Source organism: Salvelinus fontinalis, chromosome 15, assembly GCF_029448725.1.
Source record: "Salvelinus fontinalis isolate EN_2023a chromosome 15, ASM2944872v1, whole genome shotgun sequence".
In the NCBI taxonomy this organism is placed as follows: Eukaryota; Metazoa; Chordata; class Actinopteri; order Salmoniformes; family Salmonidae; genus Salvelinus; species Salvelinus fontinalis.
Genome location: NC_074679.1, coordinates 27834508 through 27842869, shown reverse-complemented (window position 1 = coordinate 27842869; position 8362 = coordinate 27834508).

Genomic DNA, 8362 nt, shown 5'->3' with positions numbered 1-8362 from the left:
TCTGAAATTATCCACCAACACAGACAGTGTGTTGATGAAGGCGCAGCTGCGCCTCTTCAACCTCAGGAGGCTGAAGAAATTTGGCTTGGCCCCTAAGACCCCCTAAGACAACTTTTACAGATTCACAATTGAGAGCATCCTGTCGGGCTGTATCACTGCCTGGTACGGCAACTCTACCGCCGCATCTACAGGGCACTCCAGAGGGTGGTGTGGTCTGCCAAACGCATTCCCAGGGGCACACTGCCTGCCCTCCAGGACACCTACAGCACCAGATGTGACAGGAAGGCCAAAGAGATCATCAAGGACCTCAACCACCCGAGCCACGGCCTGTTCACCCCGCTACCATCCAGAAGGTAAGGTCAGTACCGTTGCATCAAAGCTCCCTATGAGGGGAAACATCAAAGCCACAGAAAAGCCAGCAAGATTAGGAAGGAGGAAAAGGAGACCAGTACCACAGTTTTCTTTGGTGTATTGAAAGTACTTGTGGCATTATAGTGGCCAGTGGAAATTAACAGAAAATTACCACACCCTAGCTCTTGACCTGTACTAAACTAGAGCTATTACAAACAAAAAAACAGCTTGCTTCTGTCCTTGTTTCTTAGAAGACTAAACCATGGCACAAGGAGAGTAAGACTACACAAACTGAATCTTCATCATAAACCCTTTATAAGGGCTATATACAGTAGCCTAGATGCTTCAGAAATCATTGGAAAAGTGGACACCTCTCACTCAATTCAAGAACGAAATGCACCTGACCCTGCTCTTGTTGTGTGTTCAACATTGTGGACCCAGGTGTTTGGTAGCTGGCCAGTTCTACTTTGTCTCTCTAGTCCTGCTAAGAGCTTCAATCTGGGCTTCATTGAGGTGGAGAGGAGTGTTGCAAAAAGCAATTTCCTGTTATGGTAAAAGGAGACCTGAAGTGCAATAGATCTTTTCAATGTTGAAGGGAACTAGGTAACATAAGAGATCTTCTGTGTGCTTCTCACCAAACAAAATATATTTTTTTAAATACTTTCTCCTTGAAGCTAGATCAAATGGCCATTGAGGGAACACATATTTCCATTAAGATTAAGTATTGAAATTGAGGTCTTTGGGTCCTTGAAAAATATATAAAAATACCATCCCACTGGGCACAGACAGCCAGGAGCTGCCAGAGCCAGCCAGCCAGGAGCTGCCAGAGCCGCCCGCCAGCCAGGATCTGCCAGAGCCGCCCGCCATTAATATTCTCAAATCATATCTTCAGGTCAGCAAGGAGGAAACTAGTTTGCTAATGATACACTTTTGAGTAAATAAAACATTTAGCTGATTCTAAGTAGAGATCATTTAATATCAACGTGCAACGTGTAGTTTTGACTTACATTTGGTTGAAAACATTAATATATATCACTATGTCATTGGATTTAGGTTAAAAGTTGGGTGAAAAAAGACGAAATGCTGATGTTATTTTGATGACTTTGAGAATTCAATCAGTTTTCCACGTTGATTCAACATCATCACATTGATTGTGTTGGTTGAAATGACATGGAAACAACGTTGATTCAACCAGTTTTTGCCCAGTGAAAGGTATTAATCATAATAATGAAATAAGATTGAAAACTAACAAATCGATTAAAGCCACTTTGGTTCCTTGAAAAGTATTATCTTTTTACCTTTATTTAACTAGGGAAGTCAGTTAACAACAAATTCTTATTTCCAATGACAGTGAGCAGAATGACAGATTTTTACCTTGTCAGCGCGGAGATTCAATCAAACAACCTTTCAGTTACTGGCCCAACTCTCAAACCACTAGGCTACCTGCCGCCCCTAAATCTAAATACCATGTAATCCTAAGAATTATTTAAGATTGAAAAGAAAACAATCTCTCTCTGAAGATGGCATAAGACAAATGTATTATTTTGAATGTGCTTTCTCACCTTCTGAACATTACACTGGTGTTGCACCAAGCACGTTAGTCCTTTCCACACCTGGATTATCACTATCATCCCTAGAGGGCGCCCCATGCTGTGGCTTCAAACATATTGGAATAAGAGACTGACGCACTGCCACAACACATTTATTTGTTATGGAAAACAGAATGGTTCCCACAATGAGACTTATTTTAACCACAGTGACAAAATTATCAATTATCAGGTGAGAGAGAACAGCTCTACACAGAAGCAGCAAAACATTTATTTTATCATGGTAAGGATGCCAGCTGCTATTCACAATCTTATTGATGATAGTTTAACACTGGTGGTGGACACATTTTCTGAAATACTTTGCTTATGACATACAGTGGCAAGAGAAAGTATGTGAACTCTTTGGAATTACCTGGATTTCTGCATAAATTAGTTATGAAATTTCATCTGATCTTCATCTTATTCACAACAATAGACAAACATAGTGTGTTTAAACTAATAACACACAAATTATTGTATTTTTTTTGTCTATATTGAATACATAATTTAAACATTCACAGTGTAGGTTGGAAAAAGTATGTGAACCCCTAGGCTAATGACTTTTCCAAAAGCTAGTTGGAGTCAAAGGTCAGTTAACCTTGAGTCCAATCAGTGAGACGAGATTGGAGATGTTGATTAGAGCTGCCCTGCCCTATAAAAAATGCTCACAAAATGTGAGTTTGCTATTCACAAGAAGCATTGCCTGATGTGAACCACGCCTCGAACAAAAGAGATCTCAGAAGACTTAAGATTAAGAATCGTTGACTTGCACAGCGCAGAATACTCAATGTTAAGAAGAATCCTAGAGTGTCAGCTAAAGACTTACAGAAATCTCTGGAACATGCTAACATCTCTGTTGACGAGTCTACGATACGTAAAACACTAAACAAGAATGGTGTTCATGGGAGGACACCATGGAAGAAGCCACTGCTGTCCAAAAAAACATTGCTGTACGTCTGAAGTTTGCAAAAGTGCACCTGGATGTTCGCAAAATATTCTGTGGACAGATGAAACTACAGTTGAGTTGTTTGGAAGGAACACACATTACTATGTGAGGAGAAAAAAAAGGCACAGCACACCAACATCAAAACCTCATCCCAACTGTAAATTATGGTGGAGGGAGCATCATGGTTTGAGGCTGCTTTGCTGCCTCAGGGCCTGGACAGCTTGCTATCATCGACAGAAAAATTAATTCCCAAGTTTATCAAGACATTTTGCAGTAGAATGTTAGGATATCTGTCTGCCAATTGAAGCTCAACAGAAGTTGGGTGATGCATCAGGACAACAACTCAAAACACAGAAGTAAATCAACAACAGAAGAAAATACACCTTCTGGAGTGTCCCATTCAGTCCTGACCTCATCCCGATTTAAAATGCTGTGGCAAGACCTCGAGAGCGGTTCACACCAGACAGCCTAAGAATATTGCTGAACTGAAACAGTTTTGTTAAGATGAATGGTTCAAAATTCCACTTGACCGTTGTGCAGGTCTGATCCCCAACTACAAAAAAACGTTTGGTTGAGATTATTGCTGCCAAAGGAGGGGCAACCAGTTAGTAAATCCAAGGGTTCACATACTTTTTCCACCCTACTCTGTGAATGTTTACACGGTGTGTTCAATAAAGACATGAAAACATATAATTGTTTGTGTGTTATTAGTTTAAGCCGACTGTGTTTGTTTATTGTTGTGACTTAGATGGGGCCAGTAATCGAAAGGTTGCTGGATCAAATCCCTGAGCTGACAAGGTAAATATCTGTCGTTCTGCCCCTGAACAAGGCAGTTAACCCACTGTTCCCGGTAGGCCATCACTGTAAATAAGAATTTGTTCTTAACTGACTTGCCTGGTTAAATAAAGGTTACATTTTTATTTTTTAAAGATCAGATCAAATTTTATGACCAATTTATGCAGAAATCCTGGTAAGGAAAGGATTCTCATTTTCTTGTCACTGTAATTGATAACAAACCAATATTTAACTTTGCCATGCGATCATACAGTAACATGCAAACATTTTAACAAGTAAATTAGATACAATTTCAGTTTTTTCTAAATAAAGTGTCCATGAAAAGTTAATTAGCATTTTCCAACATGAGATTGGAGATCCAGTTTAATCCAGATTACTAAACCTCATAAACAGCTCCTAGTCCAGTTCACGCTCTCCACATGATATAGCCCACTGGGCACAGACGTCAAGTCAACGTCTATTCCATGATGGTTCAACGTAATTTCATTGAAATGATGTGGAACAACGTTGATTCAACCAATGCCCCACCTTTGCCCGTCTACCAAAGGCCTGGGCCTCATGTCCCACCTACTAGCCCTCTCACTATCCCCTAAAGAGATCAAGTGTTTGGGAATTGGATCTCCTTGTTTCTCTGTCTTACAGTCCAGCATCCAAGGTAAGGTTTTCCTCAAAGTCGGTCCACCATCCATCTCCCCTGCCTCTGTCTGTGAGAGTATTTGTTTTCTGGTGAGGACTCCTGAGGCCTCCCCAAGCCATATCTCTGTTGATCAGCTCCTCATCCCTACACAGGCGCTGTGGTTGTGGTCCAAGCTGGTACTGTTGTCTCTCTCCTTGCTCTGGGGGAAGGGGGCTTTGTTGGAGGATCTCCCTGAGGGCAAGGCTCTCTCCTGTCATCCGATCCCAAAATATGTCCCCTAGCATTGGCCTGTTCAGCAGATGCAGTGTCTGTATCCCTTTGCTGCTTGGTGCTCCAACTATAGAGGCCAAGAGAGAAAGACAATAATACAAGTACACCATTTATCTATGGACTGTATGCGTCAGTTAGAACATGTTCAAGTTGGTGGGGGTGGTACAAAATGTATCCAGTCTCACAATTATCTGTATAGATGATCCTCTCGTGTTCCCGCTGTTCTCTGACTTGTCTCTGGTGGGCATGTTGACTGGTGGGCATGTTGACTGGTGGGCATGTTGACTGGTGGGCATGTTGACTGAGGACCATCTGTGCCTCCAGGAGACCTCCCTATCCAGCACAACCCAACCCACACAACCAGAAAGACCACACCATTCATGGGTCACCAACAAATGGTCGTTTGAAATATAATATAGTCACATTCCACGGTACACACATAATGCACCAACGATATGTTACAGAAAATTCACCCAAAATATGCTATAGAAAATAATTGGATCTCTAGATCATGCCCTAAGCAATGAAACATGAACATTTACAAAATATGTTCTGTTTGCGAGGGAGTGTATGTCCGCATACATGCTTGTGTGTGTTTGCCTGGTCATGGGATTTTCCTGTTCCCCGTACCCTGAAAGAGCATCCCATTGAGGGCCAGTCATGGCTGTGGCCCACCCCACTTTCCATTCCACCAGCACTGTAGTCAGGCCCACTGGAACAGGAGGGGCCCGGGCTGGCAGTTCCATCTCTCTCTCTCTCTCTCTCTCTCTCTCTCTCTCTCTCTCTCTCTCTCTCTCTCTCTCTCTCTCTCTCTCTCTCTCTCTCTCTCTCTCTCTCTCTCTCTCTCTCTCAAATTCAATTTGACATGGCAAGTTCATTATTACTTACATTGTCAAAGTATACATATCGAAAAATACAAATCAAATATATATGTATATATTTACAAAATATATATATTTATATATAAGTAAATGGTGGGACCAACAGCAATAATAATAGTAGTAGTGGACATGGGATTACCATTAACAACAACAACAATATTAATCAGAACAACTCTCTCTCTCTCTCAGACCCACTCACAGACCAAGCACAGCGCTATCTTGCTGAGGACGCTACGCACCTACACACGTACTTTCCTCTTATAATAACTGAGTAACTTAAGCATGTTAATCCATTACAGTATCTATCTGCACCTGCGGCTGGCGGCCGGTGCCACCATGTGCCCCCTGGCTGGGTGTAGAAAAGTGGAGGACACCCCCATCTCTCCAGTCCCTGCCCTGTGACAATAGGGAACAAATCAAACTGAAGCATTAAGGCCATTTAAACAGATTAAAAATTGACACTATACTGAAATACAATTTATCTCACATAGAGATAGGAAAATAACAAAGTAGGAATTTAGTAACAGTTGAACAAGATTGCTAGTAATAGTTTGTCGTACAATTTTAGTGAAAGCTATACTGTTCTGACCTGTAGTCTCCGTGGAGGCTGAGAATGAATGATGCTTGGACGCCAAATGTTGATTTGACTTGTGGGAGGCTGCTTGATACTTATGATGATACTTACACACATGCACATGTACACATAGACACACAATACAGTTCATCCTTCATGAGGATGACAACAACATTTTGAATAATGTTCTGCTTGTATACCAACCTGTAGATAGTGGTGGGAAGGTTGCAGGGTTTTCCAGTTTCAGTGGGGGCAGCTGGGTAGTCCTCCTATGTCCCAGCGGCTCATGTTGTTGCTTCAGTGGGGTTGGTGTGGCAGGGATGGTCCAATGTGAAGTGGGATGACTGGCCTGCTGGTCCAGGTCTCCCTCTGTCTGACTGTGACACGGGGCCACCTGACTGAGCCTGGACCTGGAGCCTGTAGAACCCATACTCCACTACTAGACCTCTGCTATGGCCGTCAGGCTGCTATGCTATGCTAGGCTTTTGCTTTTAGCGAAAGTCTGTTGGTCAGCCAAGCAGGAATTGGTTAATAAATTACCTTTAGTGTTGAAATCAGAGGAACTTGTCTCATCTCACTTGTTTTGGAGTCCTCCGCTCAGGTTCTCTCATTCGCTTGGCTGTATGTGGTGTGGCATGCTCCGCCACGGCTGCTACGGCTCTTGATATACTGTAGTTGACTTTTCTTTCTTGATAAATTAGCATAGCCCTTTAGTATGATACCATGAATTACATCATAACTTTATTTGTTAGTTGAGGTGGCATACCTCTCAGCTATCCATTTGTCATCTATAGCTATCAATCAAAGCGGGCTTCAAGTCCTCCCACTGGCAACATGAGCATTTCCCCTCTGAAACCATCTCTCTGTACGTTGCAACTGTACAAGTGCAGTAACCAGTTTTAGTTGTGGTTAACATGGAAGGTGTGTGCAACCTCCCTGTCTTTATATTTTTTCATTATAATGAGCTGTTTCTATGGAAACTCTCCCTACAGGTTACTTTGTAACTCCAAGTTAATGCTTGAAAGACCCTGTTCTTTTTGAGCCCCATATCTCCTCCCCTCCCCGTTCCAAACTGCCCAGGCATGGGTAGAGAATCAGAGACAGAGCTGCCTCAACAACATACACTCTACTTTCCCAGGATTCCGTTTTCAACAAGGAAGTCATTCACAGCAGGAAATAAGGGTAAATGTTGGAGCATGACTTTTCCAAAAGATGAGGAAGTTCAGATTACCTGCATAACATGGAGATGTTTCCTTCTCTCCTGTCTCAGTGTGTGGATATGTAAATATATCAGTGATGAGGGTTTAAAGGCCTCCCTACGTTCCTCCTACTCCTCTTTTCTCGCTCGTTTGGTTTAATGAGGCAGCAGCCACAACAGTCTGTGTCTGTGAATCTGTCGCTTCAGCAAATGCTTCATTAGAGGGCATGTCTCACTGACAGTCCACCAGCCATCACAGCACTGACTGGGGACTGAGCTCTGTGTCTCAGCCTCAGAGGAGAACAGCTCCAACAAACACACTCCACTTCGTCTCCAAGAATAAAGCAAAGCAAGTGCCCTGAAATGAATTTAACATTAAGTTGTTCCGTCTTTCATATTGGTTTCATTGTATTTCTATCACACTGAAAGGCTGCTGTTTTTCCTGCTCCTCTGTCACTGTCTGGTTGTGGGGGACCTGTGAGATGCTACCTTCACATGAATCAGTGCTAGGTTGCTGCTTGGCTATAAAAGCCTTTATCCCATAATTACCAGAGATATCTATGAAAGTGAGCAGGGGGAGCAGAGAGAGGAAAGATGGAGTGACACAGAGCATGCAGGAGAGTCTGTCACGCAGAGCATGCAGGAGAGTCTGCCATCTCCTCACAATTCATTAAATACATTATTACTAAGAATGGATGAATCCCACTCGCCATATGGCTGGATATGTTTGAAACTAAGAAGAATCAGGGCAGAAGACAAGGTAGTGACATGCCCTTCCTGGTGGTGACAGAGAGCATTACGTGTGGTTCACAGCCTTCTAAAGCTCATAATAAAAAGTACTGGTATAGTTGATCTAAAGAAGGGAGTATATTCTCAGGCCTGTGTGAGCAGATCTACTGAGCGGTTAGTTATACATATAAACATGAACCTGCTGTCTGTGTGCCGCGTGCAGAAGGGATGTAATAGGAGCATCTGAAGGCCCTGCCTGTATGGAGAGAGAGACTTCAGAAGCTCTGCCAGGAGCCGCTGTCCAATGTGAACCTGATCGACTTCTCTGGCTATTGATAACTGAAATATCAATTTATAGCCATCTCAATAATTTTCATGTTTTGAACATAGCATGT